Source organism: Armigeres subalbatus, chromosome 2, assembly GCF_024139115.2.
Source record: "Armigeres subalbatus isolate Guangzhou_Male chromosome 2, GZ_Asu_2, whole genome shotgun sequence".
Lineage (NCBI taxonomy): Eukaryota > Metazoa > Arthropoda > Insecta > Diptera > Culicidae > Armigeres > Armigeres subalbatus.
In genome coordinates, this window is record NC_085140.1 from 235,032,033 (window position 1) to 235,051,037 (window position 19,005).

The 19,005-nt window shown below is 38.6% G+C and overlaps 1 long non-coding RNA gene across 1 annotated transcript; it reads right to left on the reverse strand.

The window, feature by feature from the left end:
* Positions 1–226: 226 nt before the first annotated feature.
* Positions 227–1,629, reverse strand: LOC134216033 (uncharacterized). Its single transcript, XR_009980445.1, has 4 exons — positions 1,572–1,629; positions 1,430–1,507; positions 1,300–1,370; positions 227–1,227 (listed from the first exon to the last, which is right to left on the reverse strand). It is a non-coding gene; the product is annotated as an uncharacterized LOC134216033 (long non-coding RNA).
* Positions 1,630–19,005: the final 17,376 nt, after the last annotated feature.

Sequence of the window (19,005 nt, forward strand, 5' to 3'; positions counted from 1 at the left end):
TACCGACAAAACTAAAATGCTTATATCTCAGGCAACTTTTAACCACTCGCAACAATTTTGAACTCGTGCGATCCGGTCACTCTGTTCAAGACTTTTTCTCGGGAAGCTCTCCAGGGATTCCTCTGGAAGTTTTTAGGAATCATTTATTATAGCAATCTGAATGAACTACGGAAAGTAATAAGATCTATAGAACACTATCACATGCCTGCGAATTGGTAATGTATAACTCCTTTGTAACGTTCCTTGATTCAAATGTGAATCGGAAACTCCCAGGGTCGTTTTATGCGAATTGTTTACATTTAGGTACAGGGAAGCCTCAGCATAATCGCAACATAATTTCTGATGAACTCTCGAGGTTCATTTACCAGGGTTGAAACCAACTTGCTATCTCGATCTTACCTTTTCTACCCTCTGAAAGATTTCAGGAAACGAGGGGTGGGAAACTATTGGATTAAGAAGTTTGCATCGAATTTAGGACGATATTAACCAATAAGTGTGATTTCTAAGAGCTTCAAATTTCCTTTTCTAATAGAGTGCTAGGTATCCTTGGGTGAATACAATTGGTCTACAAACGACATGCTATTTATTATGCTTTCAAGTAACTAGCTATTGTAGCCTAACCTCGTGATCACGATTTCCTTATTTTCTATTGCACAAATGTGTTCCTAATAAAAAATTAACCAGCGCGACTTACGGTTTTCCTGTTGCTGTGGATCGTAGGCTCACTTACGGTGATGGTGGGGAACCTCTGGATCGATCTGCTACACATAAAAGTCGCCCGAATGAACCAATAGTGATTGGCCAATCAACCGACTTGACGGTGGAGCGATGGTGGAGAACCTCTGGTGCGAAGCGCAACAATTATTTTCTCTGTCGCTGCGTGGGGGGTGGATCGGGCCTATTATCGCCGGGGGCCGGTTCACTTCCAAGATATTTCAGCGATCGATTCGGCCTGTCGATTCAAGATGGCGTCTCCAACAATGGCGTCGAACTCCGGATCCGAATGGCCTAACAAAAGTCCCGAAAAACGTGGTTGGACAATTGTCGTGTCGAGAATCCCTCTTCTGCTGTTTACCCCAAAGGAGTACCAGCAGGGAAGATTTCTGGCTCAGGGATTTGATTTGTTCCGTAAAATTCCAAATAAGATGCAAGTGGGGCGTTTGGGACCAGTTTCTCCCGGAAATCCAAACGACTGGCCTAAACAAACGGAAAAAGGCCTCGTTAGGCCTGTTCAGGTTGATATTAGTGACCTGATAAGATTTCATTCGACGACTTTTACAATCATTTTGATCCATTTACCTTTTTCCACTAGGTTCAGTGGCACGCAATTCCCTTGGAATGCGAACCGCTTTTATTAGCCACACAGCACCCTGTATATAGTACATTTATTTTAGGTTAAGTTTCTCTAACACTATTAACATTTCTTTACCTTTAATAATTTACTAACTGCACTACTAACACTTTATTTTAAGCTTTTTAACAATTAGCTTTTAAGGAATAACTATAACTAAAAGAATTAGAAACAAGAATTACTCAAAAATCACACATGCTTTTTAAACAATTTTCACTACCTCGACTTTTAACACGCGCCGCGCACTTCTAACTTTCTTGAAGTCTTGAGCCAGAAAGAAAGAATTAGTTCAATCATGCTAGCAAGAAGTCTATATTTTATAAGTATTGGTAATTCATTTGTATTGTATAATGATTTTGACAGTCCCTCTAGTGTCCATATCGAGAACCATATTGATTTTATGAACTAAAATTCCCATATACGGTTTACCTTAAATTTGTTTCGAAAATGAACTCCCGCGACCTCAGGCATAGATGGCAGCACCTATTCCATTAGACCAGTGGCGTATAAAGGAGGTCGCCCAAATTCCCGCATTTGGTGGAGCCAATGCGATAATTTTGAAACCATCGGTTACAAATGATAAAGCGCACGTTCATATCGATCGCATAGGCACGACATACAAGGGAACATGGCAAACACACACCAATTATCAAGCTCTTGTTCCATCTCCCTCACTCAGTCCCTCGTTCTCTCCCGTTTAGTAAGTGGCGTATGAAGCCGTTCATTTATTCTCTCAATTTTTCGCTAATGCTGACCGAAATGCTACACTGAACTTTCCTTAGGGACTGTATACTTATTACGTAAGCACTAATGGGGGGATGGGAAGTCTGTCATTTTCCTTTGCCTCCCATAAATCAAAAATAATTTGTTCGAAACAAAAATCTAGTGTCCTGTAACTAGATGCACTCTCACACTGGATGTAGAAACTAGCTATTCTAATCATTTTCTTCGTTCCAATTTTATTATTTTATTTAAAAAAAACTCACAGCTTTCTAGTACGTTAAAAAAGTCGCAATTTTCTTGGGCGAAATTCCAGAATTGAAGTCTAGAACGATTTCGGATTTGGTTACTACTCCGGGAACTTCCATAGGACCACTTTATGGCCAATCGGGATCAATTCGTTGTCCTTGCAATGATTTTGCTCTCACAATGCTGCAATAATCGATGTTTGAAGTCGTAGTTTACTAGGACGGAATTCCAGAATTGTTCACTTCTTCGAATGTTCTGAAGCTTCCTGAGAACCACTTATCGGCCACCCGGAGTCAATGAGTGTTCTATGCATTGATTTTTCTCTCACATTACGTCAACCAATCAATTAACAAACTTTTTCAACTGACCATTTCTCCGGATGTTACAAAACTTCCAAAGAATCACTTTGTGGCCATCCGAAATGAATGAGTCCTTGTATTGATTTTGCTCGCTTATGGCTACAGCACTCAAGTTTTAGAAAGACGCAGCTTTCTAAGACAAATTATTGGAGTCGGCAGGCAACTTCTTCTGATGATTCGGAACTTCCGGAGCACCACTTAATGGTCTTCCGGGATCAATGGGAGGTCCTTGAAAATGATGTTGCTCCCATATTGCTTTTCAAAAAATGAGCACTGCCTCGGATGTTCACGGAGGACCTCTTGACGTCAATGAGTGAGTGACTTTGCACTCACATTGCTACAACAAACGGATTAGAAAAAGTCCCATCTTACTGGGGCAAATGGGACGAATGGACCATCATTATTGCGGATCTGACAGAGTTTCGACGTCCTACCATGACAAATCAATTAGGTATCGTGAAGATATCGAAATGGAAGCCAGCCACATAAGGGTTAACAAACACAGGCGGGCACTTCTCCTTCAGAAGATGCTTGGAGGGACTTCCATCGCTCTCATTGTGGTGCGCTTTGACTCCTTTCCTGCGATCGGGTTGGTCTTCGAATTTCCCATACTGAGACCGGGAGAGAAAATGCCTAAGAGAGAACGGGATCGCGCGAAAGAAGGAACAGTCGGAAAAACTTGCGGCTGATGACTTATCACTGCATTAGTCCGGTGAGATGATCTGCAGGCATTTTCGAGATGAAGTGCGCGAAGTCCGGCTGCATCAGGGCTCGGCCACCGGCGGAGCATTCCTACGCGTTCGAGAAATCTTCCACCAGCAGGTGTGTCAGCACGTGCACGAAGCAATCCCAGAGAGATTCTTTTGTAATGTTAGTCTGCTGTCCGGGAAGTTCCTCCAGTCACATGGAAAAGTGTTGAAATCCCCGATTAAAATGTATCTTTTCAACTAATGTTGAAAATGCCGGGCGTACATGGCTGGTGAACAAGGTTAGAATGCCGGTTAGGACAGCCGGAGAGTTCCGCTAGCGGAGAGTGCCGCTTGTGTATGCAGCAAATGTGACCGACAAATGTATCTCAATAGCCACATATGTACTTGGTACTAATAAACGGTTAAATAGACACTTTCTTGTGCATTATAAAAAATATATAATTTGGCCATAACTTTTAAGCCGATCGGGCCAATATTCAATACGGAACTTCCCATCGTTCGAATAAATATCATTTGAAGCGATATTTCCTAGACCAGACCGGCAATCGAATTTAGTCAACTTTAAGGTTCCCCCAAACACACGCGACGCGACAGTCGCGACGCGGTTCTATCGCTTGGCGACAGCGATTCTGTCGCCGTTAGTATGGAAGCGTAAATAGAACATTGCCTGCAGCGAACCAACGATAGAATCGCGGCGACTAGTTGTCGCCGTCGCGGCGATGTAATCGCTTAGGTCTGGGGGAGCCTTTAATCTTAGGATTCTTTCTAAAATTACGTAACGCTAAATTTGGTGATTTTGTGCCCCCACCTTCCGCCTCGTAACACTTTTTGTATGAAAGGTTTAATTTTTTTGTATGGGAAGATCCATTAATTACGTAACGCAAAAATTGGCCATTTTCAACCCCCTCCCCCCTATGTCACACTTTTTGTATGAAGCATCTAAACATTTTGTATGGGTCTTCAAACTTCTGGTAACCCACCTCTCCCCTCTAAGCGTTACGTAATGTATGGATGTTCTCTATGGATCGTAACACTCGGCTCCTACAATGAATCCATAATGGATGCTTTTTCTTCATCAGAAATGCTTTTGAACCGCTAGTTGTTTTAGTTGTATTATTGTGAATTTTTATAAAGTTATAAGTTCATGACCTTAAGCCTTAACCCTTAAGGATTCACAAATATATTAATTTTTCATGGAATGTTTGAATAATAAATTTGATGGACTCATTGATATTTACAACGATAGCAATCTTTGGACACTTTCCATTTTCTTCTTTATTTTTTTTTATTTTCACGTCTTTTGCCTAGTACAATATTCATTGTCAATCAGGAAAACTAGTTATTACTCTGGTGCGTAGTTAGTCTGGTTATTACTCTGCGCATAGAAGGGCAGATACTGAAAAATGAACCATTTGAAAGCTCTCTGCTCCTCGATGAATCAATCAGATCGCCTTATCCTGTTAGTTTTCAAATTGATTGGCTTGATTCCGTTTAACGTTGAGTGCAGCAGCTTGAAGCTGCAGCTCAAAATGCAGCGGAATCAATTTAATTTCAAATGGATTCTGGCGACGTTGGCCTTTTTCTCGGCCGAGGTAGCGGTTGTGGCGATTTTCCACGAACGAGTGTTTTTCACTTACTATGCCGTGGGTTTGATCAACGACATGCTGAAGTACATGGCCGAGATGGTCGCTGTCTGCATTACGCTGATGGAGATATTTACGCAACGGAAGGAACATATTCAGATATACCAACGTTTGTCGGATAGTGACTTGAGCAAATTGAGTTATAAACTTCGAAAAGGGAGGGAATATGAAGTTATTTCAGGGCGTTTTGCTTGCAAGTTCTATTCTCATTTAGTTATTGTGCTCATTATTGAGCTAAGAGTTTTTACAAAGATTGTCCACTACAGTGATCAGTGGAGAAACATTTGGATGGTTAATTTTCCTATTTTATTCTATTTGCGTTTCAGAGTACTTTACTATATTTTCATTGTCGATTTAATTAAAGCACAATTGACGTCGGTTCATAAACAAATTCAGGATATTTCAGAAACTATGAAATGGATAAGAACTTGTCACCCTGGCACAAAACTTTATAGACAAACAATGGATCAAGTTGCTGATTCTCTGATATATTTAAAGCAATGTTATAGCGAAATTTGGTACATCCATTTCTATCACAACTGCAGCTCGGGTTGGAGTATCTGCTTCATTGTGGTTAGTTGTTTTATTCAATTTTCAAGTGACCTTTATTGGTTGTATCTCACTGTTAGTGAGAAAGCGCCTGATGGCATATACGGTATGATTGTGGAACATCTTTGAGCAAATTAAAACATGAAAAAATAACTTCTTATCTATTTCAGATATACTTCTTTGTCTATTGCCTTCTCCAATACTGATTTCTCTTATGATATATTCAACAGAAAATTGCATGAACGTTGTAAGTTTTTTCAATTATATTATGACAAGTAAAATCTCATCTTACAGTTATTTAAATCCACAGTCTCGAACTATTGGAATTTTGTTACATGAGATTCCGAAATATGGCGACCGAAATTTATTTCAGATAATATATCGCTTCTCGAGTCACATTTCGCATCAGCCTATCAAATTCGTTTCACACAGCTTGTTTGACGTCAGTTATAAGCTTGTTAAAGTGGTATTTAAGACCGTTTTCAAACCGTTTTCATATGAATTGACCGAATTTCTCTCTTGTTTCAGTTATTGACTGGTGTTGCTACTTACATGTTTATTTTCATTCCATTTACGGCGGATGTTCCTGAAGTAAAGAGTTACATGACAACAACACCTACAAACAATCCCGTTGAAATAAATTAGATACGTTTCTGTGTGAAACATTTTTAGCGACGTATCACTTTTATGAAGTCCATGATATAAACAATCCTGACATATACAAACATGTTTCCAGAATAACATGGAAGACAAAAACTAACTTCATCATTGAAACAGCTTATGCTGAAGTACAAAACATCAAGGGCGTAGCCAGAGGGGGCAGGGGGGGGTGGGCGTCGTAAATTGTGGAATTATATAACGGGTACTGAAATGAATTCGCTTAAACATGTGCACTTTACAATCCAATCATATTCAGAAATAGGTTTTTGAAATTCAAAAGATTCTCAAAAAACTTATAAGGGTATCCAGGATCCATACTATATGAAAGTCCAAAACAACTCGAAAAATTTCGGGCTCAAGAATTCTCCTAGATATCCTTCTAGAAGCTCCCCTGGGAACTTCTAAATTCCTCCGGAAAGTTATCCACAAATTCCTCTGAAAATCGTTTGAAAATCCTTCTCCTGTAATTGTAATTTCTCCTTATCTAGAAACCCCCAACTAAATTCAAAAGGAAGAAAATTCAAGAGGAAGTTTCTTGAAGATTTCTTTTCTTCCCTTCAAGTTTTATTTCTAGACATTTCTACGGCTATTCTTCCAGGAAAATCTCCGGCATTTCCTTCAGGAATGCATTCTAGAATTCCTCCAAGAATACATAGGCCCTATTCAAATATTACGTAACGCGAAAAACGTTGCTTTTAAGAATCCCCCACCCCCTCGTAAAAATCTGTAACAATTTTCAGAACCACCCCCACCCCTATGCGTAACGCGTAACAAACGCTATTTTTTGAAAAAAATCTTAATTTTGGTAAAATTTGAAGGACGATGCAATAAATTATTGTCTATTGTATATTTCATGATTTTTTAAAGACAATGAATATTTTTTGAAAAAAATATTAAAAAATTTTCTCTATGCAAACAACTTGTTACGCGTAACAATATTTCAAAGAAACCCCACCCCCTTTATTTTGCGTAGCAAAGCGTAACAAAAATCAAACAACCCCCCACCCCCTATTGCGTTACGTAATATTTGAACAGACCCATACGGAATTTCCTCCCTAAAATTCCACTAGAAGTTTCTTCAGTAATTTATGACGGAAACCCTTCCCTTCCTTCAGGAATTTCTCCGCGAAATTGTCCTAGAATTCTTTCCGGCCTTGACTCAGAATTTACTCCAGAATTTCATTCGGAAATTAATTTGGGAGCTCCTCCAGGATATCTTCCAAGAATTCTTCCAGGAATTTCTTCAGAACAATCAAAGAACAGAAATTCATCTGGGAATACTTTCAGGATTTCATCTGGGAATTCCTGCATTAATTCCTCCTGGTTTTTTTTCTGGAATTCCTTCAGATATTTCTCCACAAATTCCTTCATGAACTTCTCCAATAATTATTTCAGTACTACCTTGTGAGAATTCCTCTGGAAGTGCTTGTAGGAGTTCCTCCGTTTTTTCAAAAGTTCCTCAAGTAATCTCTCCAGGAACTTTACAGGGGATTCTTTGAGGATATTTGGCAGTAATTTCAAGGGAAATGGGATTTTGGAAGTTCCTCTAGAAATTCAACTCCGGGTATTCCATCTGCTGTTCCTCAAATTTCTCCGGGAGTTCCACTAGTAGTTACTCCGGAAATTCAGACTTTCTTTCAGGAATTCATTTAGGCTTTCTTTGGGAATTTATCTACAAATTCCTTCAGAAGTTCCTCGAAAATTTTCTCTGGGAGCTCCTCCGGGAGGTCATTTAAGAATTCTTCCAGGAGTTTCTCCTGGAATTCTTACGGAAGTTCGTCCAGAAGTTCTTACGAGAGTTCCTCCAGGATTTCCTCAGGAAATTATTCCTGTAGTTCTTCCATACATTCATCTAGAAGTTCCTCCGGCAGTTCTTCCGAAAATTCCTCTGATAATTTCTTCGGGAATTCCTACAGAAAATTTTCTGGGAGTTCCTCCGGAAATTACTCCGGGAGTTCCTTCTCAAAGGAACACCCGGAGGAACTGCCGGTGAAACTCCCGGAGAAATGCTCTTAAAAACTGCTGGTGGATCTCCCGGAGGAATGCACGTAGGAACGGCCGGAGGAGCTCCCGTAAGAACTCCCGCAGGGATTTCAGGAGAAACTCCTAGAAAAATTCCTAGAGGACCTCCCGGAGGAACTCCCAGAAAAACCATCAGAAGAACTTCGGAAGGAATTTCCAGCTAATTTTCTGAAGTAAGCCTAAATGATTTCCTGAAAAAGCCTGAATGATCTCCTGGAAGAGCTACTGGTGGAACACCCGGAAGAAACTCCCGGGAGAATTTTTAAATGAACCCCCGGAGGAACTGCCAGTGAATCTACCAGAAGACTTCTCGGAAAAAATCTTGGAGAATTCATCTTATAGACAAATCTCGTCTAGCTGAAACCTTTGTAGGGGTATGTAGCAGGAGCATCATCATCATCAGAGGACCTCCCGGAGAATTCCTTGAGGAGCTTCTGGAGGAATTTCTGTATAATTCTCGGAGGAAATTCTGGAGAAATTCCCGGCAGAATTTTCAGAGAGCCCCCGTAGGAACTGCCGATAGAACTACCGGAATAATTGTCGGAGGTAATCCTGGAGGAATTCTTGGAGGATCTGCCGGTTGAACTCCTGGAAGAATTCCCGGAGGATCTCCCGGAGGAATTTTCGAAGAAACTTCTGGAGGATGTCCAGTGGAAATCTTGAAGTATCCACCGGAATTCTTTCAGGATTTCTTTAGGAATTAATCTAGCAATTCCTCCATTGTTGATTTTATTTTCGGTATAATTTCTGTATAAATTTTCGGTGGAATTCCTGGAGAAATTCTTTGAAATTTTCACAAGAAATTATTCGAAACTTTCACGGAAAAAAATATGGAATTTACACAGGAAGTTCGAAGATTTTTCGCGAAATTCTCAGGAATGTTATTGGCAATTCTGCGGAATTTCCACGGAATATTCTTAGGAATTCCAAGGTACAATTTTTCAGATTTTTTTATGAGAAACAGCACGAAAGAATTATCTGAAGGATTCCCTGCAGAACTTATAAAGGAATTCGTGGAGGATTTTTTGGAGTAAATAATGGTGGAATTTTTGGTCAATTCCCGGCGAAATTGATGAAGACATTAGCGAAGAAATTGCTGGCGGCATTCCTGAAGAATCCGGGCGTGAATGCGTCACGTTTATTGGCATTACCTTTTAGTACAAAACGCTGACGCGCAACGTGCTCTTGTGATTCAGCCTTTACTGTTGGTGGATTTGGTTTCATAGTGTTTGGAGCTTAGAAGGAAAAAGTACCAAGCACTAATGTTCATGTGTTTTTATAAAACTACTATAAAACTACGATTTAGAAGACCTGAAAAATTTGCCCCCCCCCCTTAATCGGAATCCTGGCCACTCATGCAAAACATGAGTTGAAAACTAGTTCCAGGTCTAGCTTTAGATTTATGTACTATTTTTGGTAGTTGACCCTTCGAAAAAATCTACAAAAATTCATAGAAAAATCAGGGGTGGCATTGCGCACCTTGACTCGAAACGAGCAAGCCATGCAAACTGTCATACGAAAGTGCTGTCGAAAGGAGATGTGCAATATGATATTTTTTTGCCCCAGGTGATATTTATTTAAGAAGTTGTAGGAATTGAAAAGGTAATTTATCTCCAATAGGCTTGCGAGCAAAAGCGTGCGATTGCCAATCCGGAGATGGCGAGATCGATTCTCGGTCCGGTCTAGGATGTTTTCGGGGTGGAAACTTTCTCAACACCCTGGGCATAGTGTATCCATTGTACTTGCCACACAAAATGCATACTCATGCAATGGCGGGCATAGTAAAGCTTTCAAATAATAGCTGAGGAAATGCTAATAGAATACTAAGTTGAAAAACAGGCCAAGTTCCAGTTGGAATGTAGAGTCATTGAAGAAGAAGGAAATCTATAGATGTATACGCGTATCCCAGTGAATTTTATTTGTGAGTATGTGGCAGAACAAACCGAAAGTAAGACACAAATTTGTTATCAAAAATCGAACGTCTTTTGGATTTTTAGTCCAAAACGGATCCTAATTTCATTTTGGATTGTCAAACGTAGGGTTGTAAATATCATTGACAAATATTTGTATGACATTTTGGAGAGATTATATTCTCTAGTATCATGATTATTGCATGAAGTTTATTTTTAGTGGGACAAACAATGAACTCATTTTAGTAATTGCGCCGATTAAAAATTTGTCGTCGGCGGCGCGATAGATCATTTTCAGTTACCAGCCATTTTCAGTTACCAAAATTCTTCCACAAATTCCTCCGTTAATTCTACCAGGAAGTGCTCTGAAAGCTCCTCCAAGAATTGTTTCGATCCGGCAGTTCCTCCAGAAATTCCTCCGGAAGTTCCTCCAGGAATCCCTCCGGAAGTTCCTCCAGGAATCCCTCTGGAAATTCCTCCAGGAATCCCTCCGAAAGTTCCTCGGGGTCAAATTACGTATCTGGAAAGATAACAAAACGTGGTGGAATTAAATGGAAAGCACTAAACTCGTCTTAGACAGTTGAAGACATTCCACTTGAAGAGCTTAAATTACTTTTTTGAAAATATGTAGGGGAAAGAAGGCTTTGGCAGGTTTTGTTCTATTATTGGCAGGGGGGTTTTTGTCGACCGAATTTTATGAAATTTGGCTACAATATTCTTTGATATGCAAAGTATGTTTAGGCCAAATTTGAGCCTAGTGAGTCATAAAAAAACCCCTGCCAATAATAGAACAAAACCTGCCAAAGCCGTCATTCCCCTATCTCCGTTTCATTCATTTATTAAGTTTACATCTAAATAGATAACACTGAATCAACAATTTCGCCATTTCAACGCCACAATACACGGTTAGAGGCCGCATTTCTCCATGCTCGAATGCGCCCACGCTCGCCAAGTCGTTTTGTACCTGGTCCGCCCATCTCGCTCGCTGCGCTCCACGCCGTCTCGTACATGCCGGATCGGAAGCGATCACCATCTTTGCAGGATTGCTGTCCGGCATTCTTGCAACATGCCCTGCCCATCGTACCCTTTCGGCTTTAGCTACCTTCTGAATACTGGGTTCGCCGTAGAGCTGGTCGAGCTCGTGGTTCATTCTTCGTCGCCACACACTGTCTTCTTGCACACCGTAAAAGATGGTCCAAAGCACCCGTCTCTCGAGTATTCAGAGTGCTTGCAAGTCCTCCTCGAGCATTGTCCATGTTTCATGTCCGTAGAGGACTACCGGTCTTATCAGCGTTTTGTACATGACACATTTGGTGCGGTGGTGAATCTTTTTCGAACGCAGTTTCTTCTGGAGCCCGTAGTAGGCTCGACTTCCACAGATGATGCGCCTTCGTATTTCACGACTAACATTGTTATCAGCCGTTAGCAAGGATCCGAGGTAGACGAATTCCTCGACCACCTCGAAGGTATCCCCGTCTACCGTAACACTGCTTTCCAGGCGGGTCCTGTCGCGCTCAGTTTCGCCCACAAGCATGTACTTTGTCTTCGATGCATTCACCACCAGTCGATCTTTTGTTGCTTCAAGTTTCAGGCGGGTGTACAGTTCTGCCACCTTTGCAAATGTTCGGCCGACAATGCCCATGTGATCCGCGAAACAAATAAATTGACTGGATCTGTTGAAAATCGTACCCCGGCTGTCTATACTGTCGTATGCCGTCTGCAGTGGTGATCTCCAGGTGTACCGACAGGAGCTAGATAAATCTAGACTTGCCATCGGCGTGGTAAAAAATATTTGGCGGCGTGGTCAATTTTCATACGGCGGCGCGTCGATTCATTTTTCACGGCAGCGGCGGCGTGAAAAAATTGTCAGCGGCGTGGCGCGGTGGCGCACAGGTCTACAGAAAACAGATTACACCCGATTCTTTTTTTACACGGGGGATGCGTTCCGTGTAAAAAAAGTTTTCAGTTCAAAATTCGAAAATCCGTGTAAAAAAAGTTTTATGATTTCTCGACGAATCATGCAAAATGGAGCAACTTTGCAAAAATTTTGTATGGGATTTTTTCCACACGGCCGTGTAAAAAAAATCCGTGTAAAAACAGAATCGGGTGTACTGATTAAAAAATAAACTATAGAAATAGTATGGGATTCCAAGACAAATATGCGTCTCTGTCTAAATGCCTTCCATGCATGGTATTGCTAAAGGGGAGCAATTCCATCTTATTGAAACAAATGCATCGTAGGGTAAATGATATATTTTGGACATGTACATATTTTGGACAAGCCTGAGCTTCTTCGATCAATTTTAGATAATGTGTAGGAAAATTTTTATCGAAAGTATGATCATTGCATACTTTTACCTCAACTCTAGCGACTCCTAATGAGAATTCACAAATCAACTATTATTTATCTTTAAAATTACCTAAAATGTAAAGCTTTCTACCAAAGTGCCTGCTGGACGCCAGTATGCAGGAGAACATGCATTATAGAACTCTTCATAACATGCACCTGAAACACGTTTAAATTGGTTAAAACGGCAATCTTGAGGTCTTGCGGCCAAAGTTTGATTGTAATTGAGATGCTAACATATTCCAATCGCTTAACATGAACTTGAGACGGGTGAAAAAGGAGTGACCAAAATGAAGTTATGTTTTTATGCATCAGACATTTATTGGTCACCCCATGTACAGTACATGGTAAGGGTATGCGATAACACAATTTTTCCTGACGAAACGAAACGAAACGAAATTTGAAATGCAACTGTTGGATCGGAACGAAGCGAAACGAAATTCAAATTTTCTTCCGAAACTTCGAAACGAAACGAAATCCGGGTCCATTTAATTCGAAATTTTACGAAACGAAACGAAATTTTATTTTTTTCCGCGAAATTTTTATTATATTCTCTAAAATAAAATGTTAATGCGACAACATTAAAAAATTCGGAAAATTATTTGTTTTGGTGTATGAATGCGTCATTTTATCCACGGATCAATCCACTTTGCAATTACGGCACCTTTCTCGGCAGCAACAAAATGATTTGATTAAATTGAAAATTTTTAAAACATGTTTTGGGAAAACCAGCGAGTTCGTTCTATTTTGTTCCAGATTCAAACTAGAACAGTGATCGAACATTTGAAATGAAACTGAATTTGTTGCGATTGCAATCAAAACTGTTTATTTCCGATTTGGTGACGTCACGTAACCGGTGACGAAAAGGTTAAAAATTCCTTTAATGACAAATTCAATAGAATACATTAGATCTATGCTAATTTTAGTTTAAGTATTTTAGATTTTGATTTAGGTTTAGACGATTTCATTGTGCAGTATATAGGTTCAATAGTTCTAACAACTTATAATTATTTACTCACGTTTAGTATTACTTGCTGCAATAACAATATTCTTGGTTACTCGTTCTGCGGGGTGGGTCTGCCTAAAGGAAGCAGGTTAGAATTTCACATCGCATATGCACTACACATTTATAAACAGATTTACCTGTATTTGTGACTAATTCTAGTTAGAATCCTCTAGTATATAATTCAGTTAAGGTAGATTTTAAGTTTTAACTAGATTTAGGTATAGAAAATAGCATGATGTATAGTAATTAGGGCAAATAATTAATCTTGAAAATCTCACCGTACTCTACGTTTCACTTATTCGTAAACTTACGCTTTATCATCGTTATCTGCATGACAACTGATGACAACTTTCATACTTCGTTCAAAGTATTTCGCACAAGGGAGGTTGGTCACATTCTGCAGGGATGTAACAACTACTGATTCCATTCTACACAATTGTTAACCAAATGCCATAGGGCTGGCTTAATTTTACAAAAGGACATAGGTAAGTAACAGATCACTTTGGATTTATTCACCATTTTCAAAAGTATGCCCCTCACCATAAACAACGTGAGAATATTCATCGCCTAATATCGCTCAATATTTCCAACAGATTTCATATTGATTAGATCTGTTCATCATTTTGAAAAGTATTACAGATTCAAAGTGCCACCCCTCCATTTCAATTAACATTTTAAATAAAGTTCCCAGGTAAATTTTCGACCAAATTCATGAAGATTTATTGAATCCGTAAAATTTTCCAAAATGGTCTTTTCAATAAATCTAAGCAGTTGATTGCAATACAAAACTCGACTTTTTAAAATTTTTTACTAAGGTCTGTTGGAAATATTAATTTTTAAATTTAAAGTATTTTTTTTACGTTGTGAGTTTCTCATGATGAGGGGCATTTTTCATCCATCACTTTTTTATGGAGTTAGCCTTGGAAGATAAACGTGACTGCTAGATGAAAACCTTTTTTTGTTCCATGGCTTTTTCACAAATTCTTTGGTGTGTGGGATGCGCTGACTCTAATAACACTTTCAAGCTATCTGCATATAGGCATTAGCTTACAGTGGCTAAACGTCCCGGCTAAAGTGGAACAGTTTACTTGTCTCGCATTTCCTGGTGCCCCGGAAACGTTCCGAATTCCATGATGAATCTGTAAAGCCGTTATTTCTGCAGCTCAGCAAAATAAAGAACAAATTTCCGTAAAAAATACGGTTATTTGCTGATTTTAGCAATAAAATGAAAGCTAGGCAGAGTCGTAGCGTGGACTTCCAGCACCCTTGGCGAATTGTTAATTGGGCGCCCATTTTGTACTAAGAGAAATCAAATACGTAAATTTTACATTTGGAGAACAATTTGAATATCAATACCTAAAAAATGTTTAATGGTTTAAACATACTTCAAATAGCATTCAATATTCAGAGATGTATTGGAAGCAGATACCTGAAATCCACAAAGAAGGATTGAATAAAATACCCTTAAATTATTTGAAATTTTGTTGTACTTTTTTACGCAAATAATGTAAGGAAACTTACAGAGTCGGGTTAGAATCTCATAATAAGGCTACGTTTTGTTGTATAGCCTCTAAATCCCTGAAGAAGGTAATGAAATATACACCGACACGTCGGAAAATAGACGTAACAACGTTTCAGCTGCTTTATAAGACTGAAAGAGACGATAATAGTCATACAAAATAGAGCATAACAGTCGGAAGCATCCCATTAAAAAGATAAACATTTAGATATTTAGACAGATATCGCGGCCAAGAGTTCCAAGGGAGGAAGTTCAAAATCAATCATTTTACTGCCTTTATGGTTTTTGCAAGCATCTGTAATCTGTGTTCGGAAATGAGATTGCCAGAATTGCTATCGGAACTAGTCGAATTATGAAGAAAAGTAGATTGGTTGAAGACCGGAATCGCCATCTGGAGTAAGCCCTTGGATGGTTTGAGATGCCACTGGACCTAGTTGGGTCAATGAAATAAGGTAGGTTTATCGGTGTTCGGAGTTGGTTGGAATCACTATTAGACCTCTTCGATCAAGTGGGTTGGATGGTGGATGAAATCAACATCGGATCTATTCAGATAAAGGAAAATCCTATTCTGGATTGGGGCGGTCAATAGAATACAACTCTGAAACAATTTAGTCGAGGGCCGGAAACGCCATCGGAAGCAGGAAGACGAAGGAAAATATCCAACTCTCGATTTGATTAATATTTAAAAAAAAAAAGAAGAAAATCCTCCTAGCAACAATTCTAACAAAGCAAATATTTAGGAGTTATCAATATTCCTCGATACAGCCGCCGATATAACTCAATGTCATTCAGACTACATGGAGTTTTTCTAAATTAAACAAGCAAATTGATATCAAATCTCAAAACCAAACCACTACCACTACAAACCTAGGAGCAAAAGGACCATTCGAAATTTGGCTAATCGCTTATTTATGAATGTATTCCTTTGAAGGAACCTACATGGAAAAACTGAATCATTTCTTCACTAATCATTCCTCACTGCTGAAACATTACGGTTCCGGTGGACTCTCGATGGCCTTAATAGTGCCCAAAAGCATTGCCAATCGCAACATTATAATTTTCAACTTTATAAGATACTATCAGATTTCTTCTTATTAAATTTCCTTTTTCAACCCGGTTTCAGAAGTCCCTGAGAATCCTGAATAGTAGTCAAAACTAAAACCAACATATAACATTTATTTTTTCATTCATTTAGTTTACATCTAAACAGATAACACTGAATCAACAATTTGACGCCACAATACACGGTTCGAGGCCGCATCTCTCCATCCTCGGATACGCCCACACATATAACATGTGGATGTGAAATAATGAAAAAAATATTCTTTGTTTGCTCTATAGATTACTAGATTACACATCTTTGCTATATACCCACCCATGGATCTTTGGACCAACCCATACTCGGTTTGATGATTACTAGACCTATCAGGAATAAAACTGTTTTATTTATTATAGAGTAAGCATTGATTTTGGCGCCCCCCTGAAGGCTGGCGAATCACCATAAAAAAAAATTCTGCAATTAAAAAACCTATGTTTTATTTTACTTGCAGCGGTGTAGTCAAAAATCATTTAGAAAAAAAAAACCCTGAATAATCCACCTGCGGTGACTTTCTGGTGTATTATGGAAAAATAGTATTTTTGCCATAACTTTTGAGTCCATAGTCCGATCCAGCCTACTTTCAATATGAAATGATAAGACAGGATTTCCATTTGAATGCAACTTGTTGGTTGAGAATACGTGCAAAAAAATGGCTGGACTATTTACGCGCTTTTTGTACAAAAAATAGTATTTTGGCCATTACTCATTTTATGCCAACAACTCGAACGCAGACCTTTTCGAATATTGCTAAATATTAATTATTAAAAGCAGCAGCACGTCCAAACTAACAACAAACTGCCCTACGGTAAACGCACCGTACCGGCACGATTGTGACAGAAAATCGGTACGATTTTGAAACAATTGAATATCTAGGATCTAGAAATTGTGAGAAAATTATAGATTTCCATAATGTACGGAATCAAAAATATCTGAAGGTAGAAGTTTAGGTCGTGCCAATGATATCAATCGGAAAGATATGAATCAGTTCCAGAATACGAAATAAATGAGATACCAGAGAATGTCTCAAATCTGGAGCAATCTTAAATCTGCAAATATCTAACAATCTACTAAATCAGGAAAACTTCTGAAACGTCACCATCTCCAATTCATTGCTTTCAAACAATGATTGTTTAAACTGAATACTTTCAAAAGACAATGGAATACGGACAATACTCAGTAGTCCAGTGAGGATTATTTCGCTTATCGAAGAGTTTCTACAACTAGAAGAACAGAAATCGAACAAGCGCCTCATAATACATTACATATTTCATACACAAATCAGTTAATTTGATAAAAAATATAGCGTACAAAAACAATGAGATCTACACATTATTTTATTTCACTGAACAATATTATTTAAATTAACAAATTGAAAGCTAAATACCTTTCTGTTGAAGCTACAGAATTGTATTACGTAGTGAGATTTAGTGAAAGAATTTATATGTATAAAATATTGAGTAGAATTTGAATGGTTTTATTCAGCGGCGCAGCCGATTTTTTTTTATTTTAAGGAAATTGGAATTGTTAAAAATTAATTTCGAAATTCCGCGAAATTCCGTTTAATTTCGTTAAAAGAAAGATTTTTCAGCCGAAATTTTTGAAATTTAACGATACGGAACGAAATTAGAAAAACAGATTTCGCCATACTCAAATTCCGCGGAATTCCGCGAAATTTCGTTTCGAATGCCCTAAAACGAAATTTTTCGAAATACCGCATATGCTTAGGATGAACCATTAATTGCCAACTTTCAGGCTGTTTTCAATGATATCGATAAGATTGCGAAACAATGTTAATTTCTGGTTTAATCTATGTCAGTTAAGCAAATAAATGCATTTAAATGAATGTGGATACGTGTAGGTAAGTCATACCATTGAGATCTGTAGGTGGCCATTTTTAAATTAGGAGAAAATGACTCTGTCCAAAATATATGCATTTTCTATGTCGAGATTATATATTTGATGTCCAAAAAGAAAATATTTCAGTTCGCAGTATATCACAGTTTACACCTAGTAAACGTAATTTACTCAAAAATTGGACAATGGAGACACAAGACTAATCATAGGTTATGTATTTGGATGAACCTAGTGGTTTTCAATTGTTTTATACTATTCAATCTCGATATATTTTCTAATGAATGTCCTGCGCTTGTCCAAAATACATCATTTACCCTATCGCTGAATAAAAAATGAAGTATCGATTGTATCGATTATTTTTGCTCATATGCGTGCACCCTGCTGAACTACAAAAATAAAAACACACTGACTTTTCACTTCTTTAATTATGAAAAATTTGTTTCCTCATCTTTATTTTAGTTGAAAACAAATTCGTCACCTGAAGTAATAGAATGAACGTGGGAGCTATTAGATGAAAAGCCGAAACAGTGACGGTATTCACAGCAGCAGTAATCTTCAGTTGCTTGTCGAATGAGCATCACATGATTGAAGCAAAATGTTTGAATTGCAAATTGAAAATTCTCCGTGCAAACAACGAGTTTCTGCTTTTCGAATCACCTTCATCAGTTCCACTTATGCTACGTTTAGACAAGGCAAGTGAATTGAGCAAGTCACTTGAATCGAACGCAAACTGAACGTGTAAACACCTTAATTCAATTCACTTGAACGAAAAGAGAGTTGAACATGTTCAACTTTTGGCAAGTCAATTGAATTCAACTGAGTTGTTCAATTCACTTGCCCTGTCAAAACGTAGCATTAGTCATCAGTCTATGTCACACTTAATTAATGTTATACGGTGCCCTATTTGTCGCTTCCTGTCATCCCCAGTAATCGAGTGAAACATCTCACGAAAATCGCCATACACGTTTTGGAAGTAAACACGGTTAATTGGAAAAGGACTCTTAACA